General features: G+C 39.0%; 1 long non-coding RNA gene across 2 annotated transcripts in view; it reads right to left on the reverse strand.

Moving 5' to 3' along the window:
• LOC102154536 overlaps positions 1-19,088 on the reverse strand; it is a 151,118-nt gene that overhangs the window by 18,739 nt on the left and 113,291 nt on the right. The window lies entirely within an intron of this gene.

Raw genomic sequence — 19,088 nt, forward strand, 5'->3', positions numbered from 1 at the left:
GCTTGTAAAATGTTATTATTTTGCTTACAGTTGTTCAATTTTCAACTGCAGACAGTGGCAGCATATATTTCTGAGGTGCTAAGTTAGTGTCGTCTACCTTTAGGAACTACTAGATTTGCAAATATCTTAGCCCCAGCTATTGATGGGTATAAATAATTATATGTAACATCTTTAACTTAATTGCCCTCCACTATTGTAGGGCTACTTTAATTGCCAAGCGATTTTTCTTAATGCCGATGCAAAAAAAAAAAAAAAAAACCAAAAAAAAAAAACCCACAAAAATCAAAACCAGCACCAGCACCACCCAAGCTGTATTATGACTTATGAAAAAAAGTTAAAATCTACAATATTTATTGATATTTTACTTCCTATTTGAATAGCCTTAGATATCATGAATTTTGCCTGAAATATCCATCCATTGTTCTTTGAAACATAATATGGAATCTGTTTTGTCATCTTTTCTGAGGGTATAACAGTGGGCTTAATTTCTCTTCAGAAAAAGGTCAGAGTTGTTTTGTTTGTTAATTACCATTGAAGATGAATTTTGTTTTTTTGTTTTGTTTTGTTTTTTAAAGATTTTATTTATTTATTCATGAGAGAGAGAGGCAGAGAGAAAAGCAGAGAGAGGGAGAAGCAGGCTCCATGCAGGGAGCCCACCATGGGACTTGATCCTGGGTCTCTTGGATCATGCCCTGGGCTGAAGGTGGTGCTAAACTGCTGAGCCACCCGGGCTGCCCTGAAGATGAATTTTGATTGCCAGTGGCCACAGTTAGGGAGGGCCCAATGTTTCCAAATAGAATAATGCAGAATTATTCTAATGTAGCTTTAATTTGGCAAAAGTAAAAAAAGTTGTGCATCATAAGTAACTACCAAACACAAATTGCTTGGCTGTGCCTCTTTTTAGCTCCATGTACAGTTGCTGGTAAAAGCAGAGTACCTGAGTCTAAGTTTATACTTATCAAAGGTATAAGAAAAGGCAACATAAAAAAAAGCGCAGTGTTGTCATTTTTGTAAGAGGGTCAAAAATTTTCTGTTGCTTACATCCTAATGTTTTTTGCCTCCAGTTAGTGGAGAATCTGATCCTTTCCAGATGGTCTCAAGGCCAGAGCCAAATCTAATGTCCCACTTCATTATTTCCAAAATTGTTAGAGTTGGCCGTCTTAGTTCATTTCTGTAAAGAGCACAGGGAAATGTGCATAATTCAGGGAACCTGTAGAATTGGGCAAACAGCAACCCATGACTGCAACATAAACACGTTATATGCAACTTTTTCCTAGAGGAGTGATTGAGTGAGATGCCCCCATCTGGTGACTAGAATCCAAAACTACGGAGTCACACAGACACTCCAATCATTTCATTATGATGCCGACCAGTGCCTACCTCAGTTTTTAAAAGCTAGAGATTTTCTATTTTAAAAAGTTGTATTGTTTATTTGAAAGAAGGAACAAGCACTTCACTATTGTAGGGCTACTATTATTCTGCTTTTTCATTGAGATAAATTAAATGTTGATTTTGTGAAGAGCTGACTCATTTTATTGCAGACGCTCTTCCGGGCATGGGCACCCTCCGTCACTCATTTGTGCCTCCCACCCCACTCCCCAGGGTTGGCTTTTCACATCTGCTCTCCAGGCTCAGTGCAGACCTTGCTTGTTCTCTGAATCCTGTCTTACATAAAGCTGTAGAACAACAGAACTGGGAGATCACTCTAGCTCCTACTGCCGATGAGGAAACTGGGACACACAGCTGTGGAGCGGCTTGCCTGCGGTCTTGCAGCTGGTTAGGGGGTCAAATCTTTCACAGTGCAAGGCATTGCATTTCCCTCCACACTCTGGCTTCGTCTTTCTCTGGATTCCTGCAGTCTATTACATTATTTTTAAAAATATTTTATTTATTTATTCATGAAAGACACACAGAGACAGAGACGTAGGTAGAGGGAGAAGCAGGCTCCCTGCGAGGAGCCTGATGTGGGACTTGATCCCAAGACCCTGGGATTGCTACCTGAGCCAAAGGCAGATACTAACCACTGAGCCACCCAGGTGCCCCAGTTTAACACTTAAATATGTATTGCCTGGTGGTACTCCCTGAGTCCTTTTTTGTGTCTGAACCTTGTGCCAAATGCTGACTGCACGGTACATGTTCTAGAAAGATGTGTTAATTGATTGGCATCAATGTGCACTGATGTGCATCATGCCTCCTGACCGAGCCTTCTCACAAGACCAGAATGTAGAATCCCACAAAAATTTTCTATCCTCACCATCAGATTCTTGAAAATATCCCACACACTAGTGGCAAGCATGCCTATTTTTAAAAATCAATTTATTTAATATCAGAATTGCCAATTTCTAACACGCAAAATCATTGAAAGAAAAGTAAAGGAGTGGAGCCATATGATATTCTACTGGCACAAAAATATCATCTTTCACCACTGGAAAAGGTAAAGAATGAGACACTGGCTCACTGTGTCCTCCCAAACTCCATGTGAAGCTATTGGCATGAAAACTGAAAAATTCAGCCAATTATCTGGATATTTTAGTTTGTCTTTTTAAAATATGGTGTGTAGAGGTGTCCAGAATTCTATCATTGCTTAGTTGTCAGTCAAAAAGTCATTGTTATACATAAATGTGATGTCATATCAATGCATAATAAACCTTCCTGTCAATCAAAAGTATTGTTATGTATAGACTTTGTGTCAGACATTTTAGACTTTGCATTAAGATATGAAGTGCATGCAAATTAAGGAAAATTTAAAGGTGGCATGGCCACAGGCAAATATATTTTAATAGAGTTGGACTTTACAGGGAAATTGACACTTGAGCAAAAACACAAAATGCAAGTTAGTAAATACAGTTTTATTGACAAAGAAGTCTGCTTTTGAAGGTGGAAAGAGATATATAATTTTGTTATTATACAGACATATTTTCCATTTGGACAAATCTACTCATTAGGATTCTATAATTGGGAAAGGGAAAAATAATAAAAGTTACAAGATATTAAGACAAACATCTCATTTTTCACATTTTCTAATATTTTAAAAGAAATTTAATACAACTCATTTTCAAAGGAATTATCTACCAAGTTAATTTAAAAATACTTCCATCTGAAAATTTAAAATTTGGGGCTCAATTTTCCTTTCTCATCACTAACAAATTTTCTTTTAATGTGAAACTCTGCCAGATGGAACAGGACCCCTGTACAATAAGGATTTGGTACCGGATTATTTCTTGTCTTTCAACACCTGTGTCATGGTGTGCTACTATTCCTGCTGTGACTACAACCAAAATCAAAAAAAAGAATCAAGGAAGAGTGAACCATAATGTAAACTATGGACTTCGGGTGATAATGATGTGTCAATGCGGTTCGTCAGTTTTAACAAACTGTACCACTCTGGTTGGGAATGTTGATAATTGGGGAGGTTATTCATGTGTGTATTGGGGGGCTGTGTATGGGAAATCTCTGTACCTTCCTCTCTTTTCCTGTGAACATAAAACTTTAAAAAATAGTGGAGTTTGTTTTGTTTTTTAATGAATCAAGGTAGAAGGCATAGGACGAATGGTGAAGTCCCATTCTGTCTAACCCAAGTAGCACTGAAACCGTCCGTGTAGGTGCTGGCCTAATTCTGGTGCTTATGAAATTTGATGTGACTTTAGGCAAGTTACTTAACTTCGCTAACTCAAGCTCTTCATCATTATTCACACCATAAATATATATTGAATACTTTCTCTGTTCTAAATACTAGGATAGAGCAATAAGCTAGATTAGGGTTCAATCTTGAGGGGAAAGCAGACCATGATAAATTCCCTGGTTCATTATTTAATTAGAGGTGGGGGTAAATGCACTGGAGAAATGCAGTTGGGAATGTACAGCAGGGGAATCTAATATAATCAAAGAGAATGTTCAAGGTGGGTGAATGGACAATCCAGGTAATAAAATCTAGTAATCACAAATGGTTCTAGAGAGGCTCACATGTGATAATATGAAAGTGCCATGAAAAGTATAAAGAACCGGATATGATCTCATATTATTATTTTGGGGATATTTGATTATGATTCTTGAGTATCAACATCTAGTTCAGAGATGCTAAAAAAATTATGTGTTAAATTGACTCCTTTTAAGACCCTTTCCCAGCCTGAATTTTTTTCCAAAAATGAAGTCATGTGATGTTTCCAAACATGAAGTCATGTAAGTTGCAAAGTCCCAAGGACTTTCACCCCTGGCACAGGACCTGGCATATAGCAGAGTAGAACCATATGATGTTCTATTGGCACAATTAAAAGTAGCACAATTAAATTTTGAACACTGGATTTCCAGCTCTTTAAAAAAAATTTAAATTTGGGTATACTTGATATACAATGTTACATTAATTTCAGGTATATAACATAGTGATTCAAGTGTAGCTACCATCTATCACCATACAACACTATTACAGTACCACAGACTATATTCCTCTGCTGTGCTTTTAGTTCCCATGATTTATTCATTCTATTACTAGAAGCCTGTGTTCCCCAACCCCCCTCACCCATTTTGCCCAGTTCCCTTACCTTCTTCCCTCTGACAACCCTCAGTTTGTTCTCTGTATTTATAGGTCTGATCCTGTGTTTTTGTTTGCTCATTTTTATTGTTTTTAGATTACACATATGAGTGCAATCATATAGTATCTGTCTTTCTCATGTATAACTTATTTCACTTAGCATAATACCCTCTAGGTCCATCCGTGTTGTTGCAAATGTCAAGATCTCATCCCTTCTATGGCTATGTAATATTCCATTGTGTATATATATACCACATCTTCCTTATCCATTTGTCTATCAGTGGGTACTTGAGTTGTTTCATATTCTTGACTATTGTAAATAATGCTGCAATTAACATAGGGGTGCACATGTCTTTTTGAATTAGTGTTTCCATTTTCCTTAGGTAAATACCCAATAGCGGAATTACTGGATCATATGGTGTTTCTATTTTTAATTTTTTAAGCAACCTCTATGCTATTTTCCATAGTGGCTGCACCAATTTACATTTCCCACCAACAGTGCACAAGGGATCTCTTTTCTCCATATCCTCACCAACATTGCAATTTCTTATCTTTTTGATTCTAGGTTTTCTGACAGTTGTAAGGGGACATCTCATTGTGGTTTTGACTTGCATTTCCCTGATGATTTGTGATGTTGAGCATCTTATCATGTGTCTGTTGGCCATTTGTAAGTCTTCTTTGGAAAAATGTCTTTTCAGTTCCTCTGTCCATCTTTTAATTAGACTGTTTGGGGTTTTTTTTTTTTTTTTTTTTTTGGTGTTGAGTTGTATGAGTTCCTTATATATTTTGGATATTAACTCCTTATCTGTTACATAATTTGCAAATATCTTCCATTCATATGCAAAACATGTACTAATACAGAAGGCTTCTGTTCTTAGCTGCAACTGTTTTATTTTGAAAGTATCTACATTAAAACAAAAATGGAACAAACAAAAAAAAACCACTATGTGAATGAACTTTCTACCCAAACCTTTTCTGCTTTACCTGAGAAAATGATATTCCTCCTATTACCCTGCTTTTGACTATTACAAAAACTTTAACGTCCATTGACAGTAATTGGTACCCATGCCCACACTTTTCTTGGTTACTAAGTTTTACTCTAACCTCTATGAAGGATGAGGAGGTAATTGATGTGGAAGAAATTTAATCTCAGCCTGCTGCAAAGGAAAAATAATACATACAATATATTACTGCAAAGTTGATTTTTTTTTTCCTCCTGAGAAAAAATAGTAATCTCTAGAGATTATTTTTGGTCTCATCCACAATGTCATTGATCAATGGGTATTATATATCTTACATTATCTATAAAAATTTTGCTATTATTAATAGATAAAGAGCTGGGAATCCTGTACCTTAGGTCTCATATCTAGAAGAGTTGCTATAGTTGATGTCAAAGAAACTACTGCCTGTGTTTCAGGATTTTGATAGATTCAGGTCTCATATTTAGGTCTTTAATCCATTTTAAATTTATTTTTGTGCATGTTGTAAAAAAGTGGTCAAGTTTCATTCTTTTGCATGTAGCTGTCCAGTTTTCCCAGCACCATTTATTGAGGAGACTGTCTTTTTCCCATGGTATACTCTTGACTCCTTTGCAACAGATCAATTGGCCATATAAGGATGGGTTTATTTCTGGGCTCTCTATTTTGTTCCATTGATCTATTTTTGCACCAGCACTGTACTGTTTTCATTACTACAGCTTTGTAGTATATCTTGAAATCTGGAATTGTAATATCTCTGGCTTTGTTTTGTCTCAGATTGCTTTGGCTTTACAGGATCTTTTGTGGTTCTATAAATATTTTAGTATTATTTGTTCTTAGATGTTATTCAGTGAGGAAAGGGATTATGCAAAGGCATAAATACTAGGAGACAAGACTCAGAGGGAACCATATTGGAACCTAGCCACAAAATAACCCTGAATCACATGCTGTTTGAGGAAAACAAGTAGACATTAAGATCAGAGTGCAAGGAAAGTGCCCTATATTACCCAATTTATAAATTAAAACCTAATTTATAGTAGCTCTCCATATGAATAAAACCCTGGTTTGTTTATACTTTTGTAAAGAAAAAAAAAAGCTGTTAAAATTTCTCAACTTAGGTTTGAGCAAACAAGCAAGCAAAACCATGCACAATAAGAAAACATAAAATGCAGAAAAACATTCTCTTCTAGTATTAGGGGACTTATATTATGTTTGAGGTTTGAAGTAATTGGTACCCAGAAGGGACTACATATGCTGGCTGAATTGTTCTGAAAATATCTCCATCCTGCTGACCAATTCACAGAGAGATGCTGATAACACAGTCAGAGGAGGTCACAAAGTTTCACTGCTGGATAGAGAAAAGAAGTTCCATGAAGGAGGCAGAAGGACAGAGAAATGCAGGAATTTTGTAAAAGGGCAGAAAGGTATTTGGGACCAAAAGGTAGATGATAACTCACCCAGAGATCCCTGAAGCTACTTACCACCAAACCAAACAATAAGAACAACCTCATCACAGAAGGCAAGGGATTTAGACTATTTGAGTCCAATTCACCATTGAGTGCCTCTGTGGGAAATTTGATTTAATCCCAAAGATGGGCATTTCTTACTGTCCTGAGGAAGTGTACATTCTCACAGCTCCCAGCCAAAAATGAAATGTGCTTCAAAGTAGGTCAGAGCCAAATGACAGCTCTCAGGAGCTTTGCAGTGCACCATGCATAGAAAAGAAGAAAAACAAAGCTGCTTACAGAAGAGTTTCAATACCCAGGTTTTAGAATGAGTTCTCTAGCTGTAATGAAGTACAGAATAATCCTTTTACACTTATTGAATTATTGAGTTAAGAACTTTGGCCATGCACTTTATCCTCTAGCTTGATTGTCCTCCTTCATCCATCCATTTTTGAGAACTTGCATGCATGATACAACCCTAGACGTTGTTATTAACAAGTATTTTATAGATTTTGTTACAATAATCTCCCTGAAGATTAATCTGAACATACTCAATTCATTTTTCCAATTGTTACCCATTACTTGACGTAACAATTCTTAACTATAGAATAACTCGAGGCATCTGTATACTTCATGCTGAAAACCATTAAGATATAAAAAAGAAATAGATGAGCAAATAGAATAGCAAAAAAGAGAGAGGAGAGAGAGAGAGCATGTGCCATATGTAATCTTGAGTTAGCTCAGGTGAGTGACACACCACTTTCTGTAATTTTGTGTCATTTTTATCTATTAAGAGTATCGTGTTGAAATAGAGATTAAGAGTCCTTGGCCTACAGTAGGAAGTAGATCTTTCTACATGCCTTCCACAATTTAGTTCCTACCTACCTTTTTGAATCATGTCTACTCAAACTCTGTACATGCCTCCATACTTTCCCTCTTCCAGGTCTTAGTTTATATTGTCCCTCAGCTTTTCTAATTAGCTGAATGTCCGATCCTAGCCAATTTTTAAAAGCTTAGATGCCACCTCATCTATGAATGTCAAGTCCAGTAGACTAATCCGTCTTTTTTCTACACTCTTAAAAATATCTTTCCTTTGGCACTCATCATTTTATGATTCGTGACACTGGGGAGGTTTAGATAAAGTGATTAATTAATTAAGCAAACACTTATTGAGCATCTATTATGTTCTTTGTGTTGGGAATACAAAGATGATTAATCATGAACTCCCTAGCAAGAGCTCATGTTCTACCAGAAGTGACAGATGTGCAGATTACAGCTCAATATAATGAATTTCTATAATGAATATGGATGGAGGGCTGTGGAAGCACAGAAAGAGGAGTATTCATATATTCAGTTTAATGGACACAGATAAAGAAATCGCTGTTTGCCAGGAACTATTCCAAATACTATAAAATATTAATTTATCCATCTAACAATCTTGCAGTGCAAGGTACTACAAAATACTTATTATGTTATTATATATTATTATTGTATTAATATTATTATATATTATTTTTATTATTATTCCCAGTTTACAGATGAAGAAACTGAGGCATGCTCACACAGCTAGTAGGTGGCAGAGCCAGGATTTGACCCAGGTTGTCTGGGTCCTGAATCCTTGCTCAGAACTACCAGACTATGCTTACTCAATGTACATTTAATGATCAGAAAAGTTTAAGAAATAGACTTCTATCCAAAAGAAATGGATTGTTCTGTTGTGTTCTGATGAACCAGCACTCAGTACATTGCATGTGACAGGAACTCCCTGTTTGTGAAATCAATGTCTTGGCTCTTGAAGGAAAAACAGGTGTTTGATTAGGCAAAGAAAAGAAAGAAGGGCATTCCTGGTAAGATGGATGGAGACATGCCAAGATGTGGAGCTAGGAAGAGGGACTATTTAGGGACTGTGGGAGTTCTGTGGCAGGTAATATGCCTATTTGCCTTGTTTCCATTCTCACCCTTTGCCCTGCTCTACTCTGTATTTTCCCTGGAGCTGCTTCTGTGGGCTATGTTGTCCAGACATCTGCAGGAGGCTGGGTTTGCCCAATGAAAGTCCTGGCCAGACACTGCAGACCAGAAAGCAGGCAGCACAGAGCATTTCTTCCAGACTCTTGTCTGTGGCAGTGCCCCTGGTAGTGGCTAGGTCTTCTGGTCAATTTCTGCCAGACAACTCTGTCCCTGGTCCCCCTCTTCTCCCACGGATCCCTTAACCCAGGTATGCTAGGTGTCCTGCACTTGCTAACCTCTGAGTTCTTCACCAGCCCTTGCCAAGTTCCTCAGCTCTACTATTTCCTGTGTAAGCAACCCCTAGTACTAAATTCCCTTTCTAAAAAAAAAAAAAAAAGTCTTAGCTAGGATACCCGGTTTGTGCTTAAACATTGACAGGTATACTCAGAATATTAGGGAAAAGTATAGTATATTCACCATATGAGAGAGGAAAGGTTGAACTTATCATTGATGAATAAAGCAAAGTAAAACATGTTAATAATATTATTTCCTCTTTATTAAAAAATTACTTTATGTTTTGCAAATGTATACTGTATTAGTGCAGTGGCATGTGAATCAATATAGGGTATTATATATATATCGTTGAAATCTATTTAATGTATTTGTACTTATGTAGTATTTGTAAGTATGTAAGATATGTATTTATGTACTGTATACATTTATATGTACCATGTATAAATACATAATATATACAAATTATACAAAATATGTATTCATATCTAAAGAAATAAAATCTTTTTTAAAAAAAGGGGATCCCTGGGTGGCTCAGTGGTTTAGCGCCTGCCTTTGGCCCAGAGCATGATCCTGAAGTCCCGGGATCGAGTCCCACGACGGGCTCCCTGCATGGAGCCTACTTCTCCCTCTGCCTGTGTCTCTGCCTCTCTCTCTCTCCCTCTCTCTCTGTGTCTATCATGAATAAATAAATACAATCTTTTAAAAATGTGTTCATATCTTGAAATATATATTTTAAGACATTCATTCTCAAAGACTCTACTGATGGGGCATTCATTTGAGAAGTTTGGAGTCTATAAAAATACATAGAGTTGGTGTCATAATACGAACAAAACTCATGATCCATTAGCATCTCCACAACAGGCAATGTCCTGTGAGAATTTGTGATAGAAGCATGTTAATATAGTGTCACAGAAGGACTTATGTGACTTACGCGGGCAGGTTTCATTTTTCCTTAGACATGGTTCAAATAGATTAAGCTAAGATTGGAGGGGGAAACAAATGAGAGGAATGAAAGAGTGAGAAAGAGCTAGAGGAAAGGAAGTAAAGAAGGAAGGAAATCTATTCAGATGGTACATGAACAAAAATAAAGAGGACGTGGCTCCTCCTGAAGGTGACTTAGCACCCTATGTTCTCATCTTTTCCTAGTCCAAATCAATGAAAGAATAGGGCTAATCCATGGTATCAGTTAGTTAAAAGAGTTGCAATGTCCGTAGAAACAATGTCTGTCTGTGTACACATTTCTTCCATGAGGATTTATGGGCACTGTTCTGGACAGGTGACTACAGGTCACACAGATCATTGAGAACACCGGTGTGCATACATTTCTTAGAGGTCAAGCATTATTTATTATTTATTGTTATTTTAAGGTGAAAATAGTAAAAAGTAATGATAAAGTAGTAACATGTGCCTATCGGTAGAAGTCCCAATAACTGTTTCTTGTACTTTACTTTGGAGAGTGTTGTTTGTGTTGTGAAGCTGAGGCTGGTGCATTAAGATTAAGCGGACTTTGACCTGCTGGATGAGGAGGGATAAGCCACCCACAGGGGGTTGGCAGGTAGCTCCTTCACTTTCAGAACTCCCACTCTGGGGAAGCACAAACCATGTGGTTCGTTTTTGTAAAGGCACAGTTCAATACACCCACACAAAAGAATTAAAGTCACAAGACCTGTTACAGATCCTGGCAAAGGGGAGGAGGGGGGTGGGTGCAATGAGCTGGGGAAGGACAGTCTTCTGCCTCAGGAGATAGAGAGCAAAGCAGCAAGCACCTATTACTTAGGAAGTGATTGGGGCAGAGGTCACTAACTTTTTACCAATTCATGCCTAAGTGGTTATTTTAAATGGTAGCCCAGAAAAAGCAAAGTGGGAACTCAGGGGAGTGCGGGGGTGTGGGAAATCCTAAACTCAGGTCTTAATCCAAATGGCCAGACTCTGGGTGTGAGCAGGCTGTCAGACTGTAACTAAGCAGCAACTCAAAATAGTTGTTTTTCTCAGCACCCTGTTTTATATAATTTTCTACTTTATTTGGCATTTTTAAATGCTAGTCATTTTTATTTGTGTTTTCAAGTGACCCTAGGGGAGGAACAGAAGGAGGGGAAGCGAGAAACAACTAAAATAGCTCAACACCTGAGCTTGCTCATACTGTTCTTTCTCAAGTTCATGCTTCTGCACCAGTTGGTTCGATCTGGACAGAACCTTGGGAAATGAGCAAACCCATAGAATTATTTTTCTGTGCTGTGCTTCATGTTTCAGAGTAGCTATTTTCAACTAGTATCACAGAGAGCTGCTACTAGCAACTGTTAAATTACATAGGAATTTGACTTCACACGGTTTATTGAAGAAATGCTAGAGCATATTAAGTGAAGTTTTACTGTGCTTGTATATTTCTCAGATGCAGCTACAATGCTAAGTGCCTTTATTACAGTGAAAAAGTTGACATAGCATTTATAATCTACAAACATTTAAATTATATTTTATGTTTTCTTTTTTTTTTTTTTTTTTTTTTTTTTATTGGTGTTCAATTTACTAACATACAGAATAACACCCAGTGCCCGTCACCCATTCACTCCCACCCCCCGCCCTCCTCCCCTTCTACCACCCCTAGTTCGTTTCCCAGAGTTAGCAGTCTTTATGTTCTGTCTCCCTTTCTGATATTTCCCACACATTTCTTCTCCCTTCCCTTATTTTCCCTTTCACTATTATTTATATTCCCCAAATGAATGAGAACATATAATGTTTGTCCTTCTCCGACTGACTTACTTCACTCAGCATAATACCCTCCAGTTCCATCCACGTTGAAGCAAATGGTGGGTATTTGTCATTTCTAATAGCTGAGTAATATTCCATTGTATACATAAACCACATCTTCTTTATCCATTCATCTTTCGTTGGACACCGAGGCTCCTTCCACAGTTTGGCTATCGTGGCCATTGCTGCTAGAAACATCGGGGTGCAGGTGTCCCAGCGTTTCATTGCATTTGTATCTTTGGGGTAAATCCCCAACAGTGCAATTGCTGGGTCGTAGGGCAGGTATATTTTTAACTGTTTGAGGAACCTCCACACAGTTTTCCACAGTGGCTGCACCAGTTCACATTCCCACCAACAGTGTAAGAGGGTTCCCTTTTCTCCACATCCTCTCCAACATTTGTTGTTTCCTGCCTTGTTAATTTTTCCCATTCTCACTGGTGTGAGGTGGTATCTCATTGTGGTTTTGATTTGTATTTCCCTGATGGCAAGTGATGCAGAGCATTTTCTCATGTGCATGTTGGCCATGTCTATGTCTTCTTCTGTGAGATTTCTGTTCATGTCTTTTGCCCATTTCATGATTGGATTGTTTGTTTCTTTGGTGTTGAGTTTAATAAGTTCTTTATAGATCTTGGAAACTAGCCCTTTATCTGATATGTCATTTGCAAATATCTTCTCCCATTCTGTAGGTTGTCTTTGAGTTTTGTTGACTGTATCCTTTGCTGTGCAAAAGCTTCTTATCTTGATGAAGTCCCAATAGTTCATTTTTGCTTTTGTTTCTTTTGCCTTCGTGGATGTATCTTGCAAGAAGTTACTATGGCCGAGTTCAAAAAGGGTGTTGCCTGTGTTCTTCTCTAGGATTTTGATGGAATCTTGTCTCACATTTAGATCTTTCATCCATTTTGAGTTTATCTTTGTGTATGGTGAAAGAGAGTGGTCTAGTTTCATTCTTCTGCATGTGGATGTCCAATTTTCCCAGCACCATTTATTGAAGAGACTGTCTTTCTTCCAATGGATAGTCTTTCCTCCTTTATCGAATATTAGTTGCCCATAAAGTTCAGGGTCCACTTCTGGATTCTCTATTCTGTTCCACTGATCTATGTGTCTGTTTTTGTGCCAGTACCACACTGTCTTGATGACCACAGCTTTGTAGTACAACCTGAAATCTGGCATTGTGATGCCCCCAGATATGGTTTTCTTTTTTAAAATTCCCCTGGCTATTCGGGGTCTTTTCTGATTCCACACAAATCTTAAAATAATTTGTTCTAACTCTCTGAAGAAAGTCCATGGTATTTTGATAGGGATTGCATTAAACGTGTATATTGCCCTGGGTAACATTGACATTTTCACAATATTAATTCTGCCAATCCATGAGCATGGAATATTTTTCCATCTCTTTGTGTCTTCCTCAATTTCTTTCAGAAGTGTTCTATAGTTTTGAGGGTATAGATCCTTTACATCTTTGGTGAGGTTTATTCCTAGGTATCTTATGCTTTTGGGTGCAATTGTAAATGGGATTGACTCCTTAATTTCTCTTTCTTCAGTCTCATTGTTAGTGTATAGAAATGCCACTGACTTCTGGGCATTGATTTTGTATCCTGCCACGCTACCGAATTGCTGTATGAGTTCTAGCAATCTTGGGGTGGAGACTTTTGGGTTTTCTATGTAGAGTATCATGTCATCGGCGAAGAGGGAGAGTTTGACTTCTTCTTTGCCAATTTGAATGCCTTTAATGTCTTTTTGTTGTCTGATTGCTGAGGCTAGGACTTCCAGTACTATGTTGAATAGCAGTGGTGAGAGTGGACATCCCTGTCTTGTTCCTGATCTTAGGGGAAAGGCTCCCAGTGCTTCCCCATTGAGAATGATATTTGCTGTGGGCTTTTCATAGATGGCTTTTAAGATGTCGAGGAATGTTCCCTCTATCCCTACACTCTGAAGAGTTTTGATCAGGAATGGATGCTGTATTTTGTCAAATGCTTTCTCTGCATCCAATGAGAGGATCATATGGTTCTTGGTTTTTCTCTTGCTGATATGATGAATCACATTGATTGTTTTACGGGTGTTGAACCAGCCTTGTGTCCCAGGGATAAATCCTACTTGGTCAGGGTGAATAATTTTCTTAATGTACTGTTGGATCCTATTGGCCAGTATCTTGTTGAGAATTTTTGCATCCATGTTCATCAGGGATATTGGTCTGTAATTCTCCTTTTTGGCGGGGTCTTTGTCTGGCTTTGGAATTAAGGTGATGCTGGCTTCATAGAACGAATTTGGAAGTACTCCATCTCTTTCTATCTTTCCAAACAGCTTTAGGAGAATAGGTATGGTTTCTTCTTTAAACGTTTGATAAAATTCTCCTGGGAAGCCATCTGGCCCTGGACTCTTGTGTCTTGGGAGGTTTTTGATGACTGCTTCAATTTCCTCCCTGGTTATTGGCCTGTTCAGGTTTTCTATTTCTTCCTGTTCCAGTTTTGGTAGTTTGTGGCTTTCCAGGAATGCGTCCATTTCTTCTAGATTGCCTAATTTATTGGCGTATAGCTGTTCATAATAGGTTTTTAAAATCGTTTGTATTTCCTTGGTGTTGGTAGTGATCTCTCCTTTCTCATTCATGATTTTATTAATTTGAGTCTTCTCTCTCTTCTTTTTAATAAGGCTGGCTAATGGTTTATCTATCTTATTAATTCTTTCAAAGAACCAACTCCTGGTTCTGTTGATCTGTTCCACAGTTCTTCTGGTCTCAATTTCGTTGAGTTCTGCTCGAATCTTTATTAGCTCCCTTCTTCTCTTGGGTGTAGGATCTATTTGCTGTTTTTTCTCTAGCTCCTTTATGTGTAAGGTTAGCTTTTGTATTTGAGTTCTTTCCAGTTTTTGAATGGATGCTTGTATTGCGATGTATTTCCCCCTTAGGACTGCTTTTGCTGCATCCCAAAGATTTTGAACGGTTGTATCTTCATTCTCATTAGTTTCCATGAATCTTTTTAATTCTTCCTTAATTTCCTGGTTGACCCTTTTATCTTTTAGCAGGATGGTCCTTAACCTCCATGTGTTTGAGGTCCTTCCAAACTTCTTGTTGTGATTTAGTTCTAATTTCAAGGCATTATGGTCCGAGAATATGCAGGGGACAATCCCAATCTTTTGGTATCGGTTCAGACCCGATTTGTGACCCAATATGTGGTCTATTCTGGAGAAAGTTCCATGTGCGCTTGAGAAGAATGTGTATTCAGTTGAGTTTGGATGTAAAGTTCTGTAGATATCTGTGAAATCCATCTGGTCCAGTGTATCATTTAAAGCTCTCGTTTCTTTGGAGATGTTTTGCTTAGAAGACCTATCGAGTATAGAAAGAGCTAGATTGAAGTCACCAAGTATAAGTGTATTATTGTCTAAGTATTTCTTCACTTTGGTTAATAATTGATTTATATATTTGGCAGCTCCCACATTTGGAGCATATATATTGAGGATTGTTAAGTCCTCTTGTTGAATAGATCCTTTAAGTATGATATAGTGTCCCTCTTCATCTCTCACTACAGTCTTTGGGGTAAATTTTAGTTTATCTGATATAAGGATGGCTACCCCTGCTTTCTTTTGAGGACCATTCGAATGGTAAATGGTTCTCCAACCTTTTATTTTCAGGCTGTAGGTGTCCTTCTGTCTAAAATGAGTCTCTTGTAGACAGCAAATAGATGGGTCCTGCTTTTTTATCCAGTCTGAAACCCTGCGCCTTTTGATGGGGTCATTAAGCCCGTTCACATTCAGAGTTACTATTGAGAGATATGAGTTTAGTGTCATCATGATATCTATTCAGTCTTTGTTTTTGTGGACTGTTCCACTGAACTTCTTCTTAAAGGGGAATTTTAAGAGGCCCCCTTAAAATTTCTTGCAGAGCTGGTTTGGAGGTCACATATTCTTTTAGTTGCTGCCTGTCTTGGAAGCTCTTTATCTCTCCTTCCATTTTGAATGAGAGCCTTGCTGGATAAAGTATTCTTGGTTGCATGTTCTTTTCATTTAGGACCCTGAATATATCCTGCCAGCCCTTTCTGGCCTGCCAGGTCTCTGTGGAGAGGTCTGCTGTTACCCTAATACTCCTCCCCATAAAAGTCAGGGATTTCTTGTCTCTTGCTGCTTTAAGGATCTTCTCCTTATCTTTGGAATTTGCAAGCTTCACTATTAAATGTCGAGGTGTTGAACGGTTTTTATTGATTTTAGGGGGGGATCTCTCTATTTCCTGGATCTGAATGCCTGTTTCCCTTCCCAGATTAGGAAAGTTTTCAGCTAGAATTTGTTCAAATACATATTCTGGCCCTCTGTCCCTTTCGGCGCCCTCGGGAACCCCAATTAAACGTAGGTTTTTCTTCCTCAGGCTGTCGTTTATTTCCCTTAATCTATCTTCATGGTCTTTTAATTGTTTGTCTCTTTTTTCCTCAGTTTCCCTCTTTGCTGTCAACTTGTCTTCTAGGTCACTCACTCGTTCTTCCACCTCGTTAACCCTCGTCGTTAGGACTTCTAGTTTGGATTGCATCTCATTCAATTGGTTTTTAATTTCTGCCTGATTAGCTCTAAATTCTGCAGTCATGAAGTCTCTTGAGTCCTTTATACTTTTTTCTAGAGCCACCAGTAGCTGTATAATAGTGCTTCTGAATTGGCTTTCTGACATTGAATTGTAATCCAGATTTTGTAACTCTGTGGGAGAGAGGACTGTTTCTGATTCTTTCTTTTGAGGTGAGGTTTTCCTTCTAGTCATTTTGCTCAGTGCAGAGTGGCCAAAAGCAAGTTGTATTGGGAAAAAGAGAAAAAGAGAGGAGAGAAAGAAGGAAAGAAAAGAGAAAGAGAAAAAAAAGGGGGAGGAAAAAGAAAAAAAAACGAAAAAAAAAAGAAAAGAAAAAGAAGAAAAAGAGAAAGAAAAAGAAAGGAGAAAAAAAGGGGGTGGGGGAAGGAAACAAATCAAAAAGCAAAACAAAACAAAAACAAAAACAAAAACAAAAACAAACAAAAAAAGAACCACCGGGGAGTATCTTCTGATTCTGTGTTCTTTAAGTCCCTTGGCTTCTCCTGGAAGTTGTCCGTCTAGCTGGTGTTCTGGGGGAGGGGCCTGTTGTGCTGATTTTCAGGTGTTAGCAGTTGGGGGAGCTGCTGTGCCCCTGCCTGGTGCAGGGCTCGGTGGGGGTTGTTTACCCCGTGAGGCCGCAGGAGGAACAGCCCCAGTGGCGGGGCAGCTCTGGAAACCTGGAGTCAGCTCCGGCAGGAACTCCGTCTGCAGGGCCTTGAGGCTCCGGGGCGGGGCCGCTGATCTGCTCAGCTGGGGCAGGAGCGTCCTTGCTGTCCTGGGCCCTCCCGGCCTCTGCCTGTCCCGGGGGAGGCTGGATCCTGGGCTGAGTCCCGGCGCCCTGTGCTCCGGAGCCTGCGCTGTTGGATTCGCGCTCCCGGGCCGCGCAGCCCCCTCCGCGGAGCCGCCCCCGAGCCCCTTCAGCTGCTCCGGGTCCCGCCGGGTCCCGCCGTGCGCGCTGCAGCCCTTAGGGAGCTCGGCGCACTCTCCTGGGCGCGCAGTTGCTCTGTTACTGTCCCCGGGAGCCCGAGGGCCTCCTCGCCCTCCTGGTCCTGCTCCCACTCCCCACGAGCCCCTTTCCGCCCGGGAAGGTCGGTGCAGCTCCTGCTCCTCCGGGACGGGGCTCTCCTGTCCTGGGGACACTCGCCCCGGCCTCAGCCCGGCTCCTCGCGGGGCCCCTCCCCCTTGGAGGCCTTTGTTTCTTTATTTCTTTTTCCCCGTCTTCCTACCTTGATAGATGCGCGAACTCTTCTCACTGTAGCATTCCAGCTGGTCTCTCTTTAAATCTCAGGCCGAATTCATAGATTTTCAGGATAATTTGAAGGTTTTCTAGGTAGTTTGGTGGAGACAGGTGATTTGGAGACCCTACTCCTCCGCCATCTTGCTCCTCCCTCCTATTTTATGTTTTCAAATAATCTATGAAAACAAGATAAAGTAACAGTTTACTTTGATGTTTGGGAAAAGAAACTAGAAATAAAATTAAAAGTCTTGCTATAGAGAATGCTATCATCTACGCTGCAGATTCGGGAAGATTACAAGAGTATACATATGTCATAAAGTATATGATTTTCAGGGTAATTTTAAGAAATAAGAAAATCTAATCTCCGTATTTGAGAAAACCAGCACTTAATTTCCTTTGGGTTCTTCCCTTTCTATCCTGGAGAATTACAAATCTCTAAGCATTATCCATTGTATATCTTCCCTGGTGCTTAGTTCCTGGATTTATGTTCTATTCAAGTCCTGATTGCATTAAATAATAATGTTAATTCTCAGTAGTTATTAGTCAAAATTAGCTAGATTATTTGAAATCTCCCTATCATAATAAAAATACAATTTAAAATACCTTTGTTACTTTTTTTTTTGTCAAGGGAGCATCATTATTATAATTACCATCTTCTCAAGATAGTATTTATTACTTCTGTATGAAGTGGAGAACATTACTAGATCCACCTTTAAGGACCATCCAACGTAAGGATAGAAAGGTGGCAATCACTTTCACCTCCCCCCTACAGGTTACTACCACTAAGACAAGCTACGGTAAGATTTGCTTTACGATGGAGTGTATGCATCACTGAACAGACAACAGCTTGCTAGAATCTTTTTAAAAATGTGAAAGAGTGAGCTGTGGATTTCTCTCCTTTTCCTACTAAGCTTTGTGCTGTAGTAAAATATGCTTTCTGATCATATTTTTAATATACGTATGTGTGTTTGTATTCCAGATATTGGTTTATTTAAAGGAAAAATAACAGTTTTCCAAAGCATGGATTCCAAAGGGCATAATTAAATTTTAAAAACACTTTGGGCTAATTTTAATATTTCAAGCTAAAAAAAAGTGAATGAGGTGGTAGTGGTTGGGAAGATACTCATTTGGCTGCTCAAAGAGCTGTGTCTGGGTACTGGGACCCCTCAAGTATAGCAGCAGCTGCGCCCATAGATGATCCTGCACCCATTCCAAGAAGTGCCTGGCTAGAAGTGGGAAATTCATGTTTCCCGACTACCTGCGCCAAGTGCAGGGAGAAGCATTGTCAAGACTCTACAATTCTTCTCTTTGGGTTTGCCATGGAGGCTATGGTTATAGGCTTCCAAAAAACAAAGGATAATGAAACTGTTAGGAGAAT

The sequence above is a fragment of the Canis lupus genome, chromosome 10 (assembly GCF_011100685.1).
Source record: "Canis lupus familiaris isolate Mischka breed German Shepherd chromosome 10, alternate assembly UU_Cfam_GSD_1.0, whole genome shotgun sequence".
Classification (NCBI taxonomy): Eukaryota; Metazoa; Chordata; class Mammalia; order Carnivora; family Canidae; genus Canis; species Canis lupus.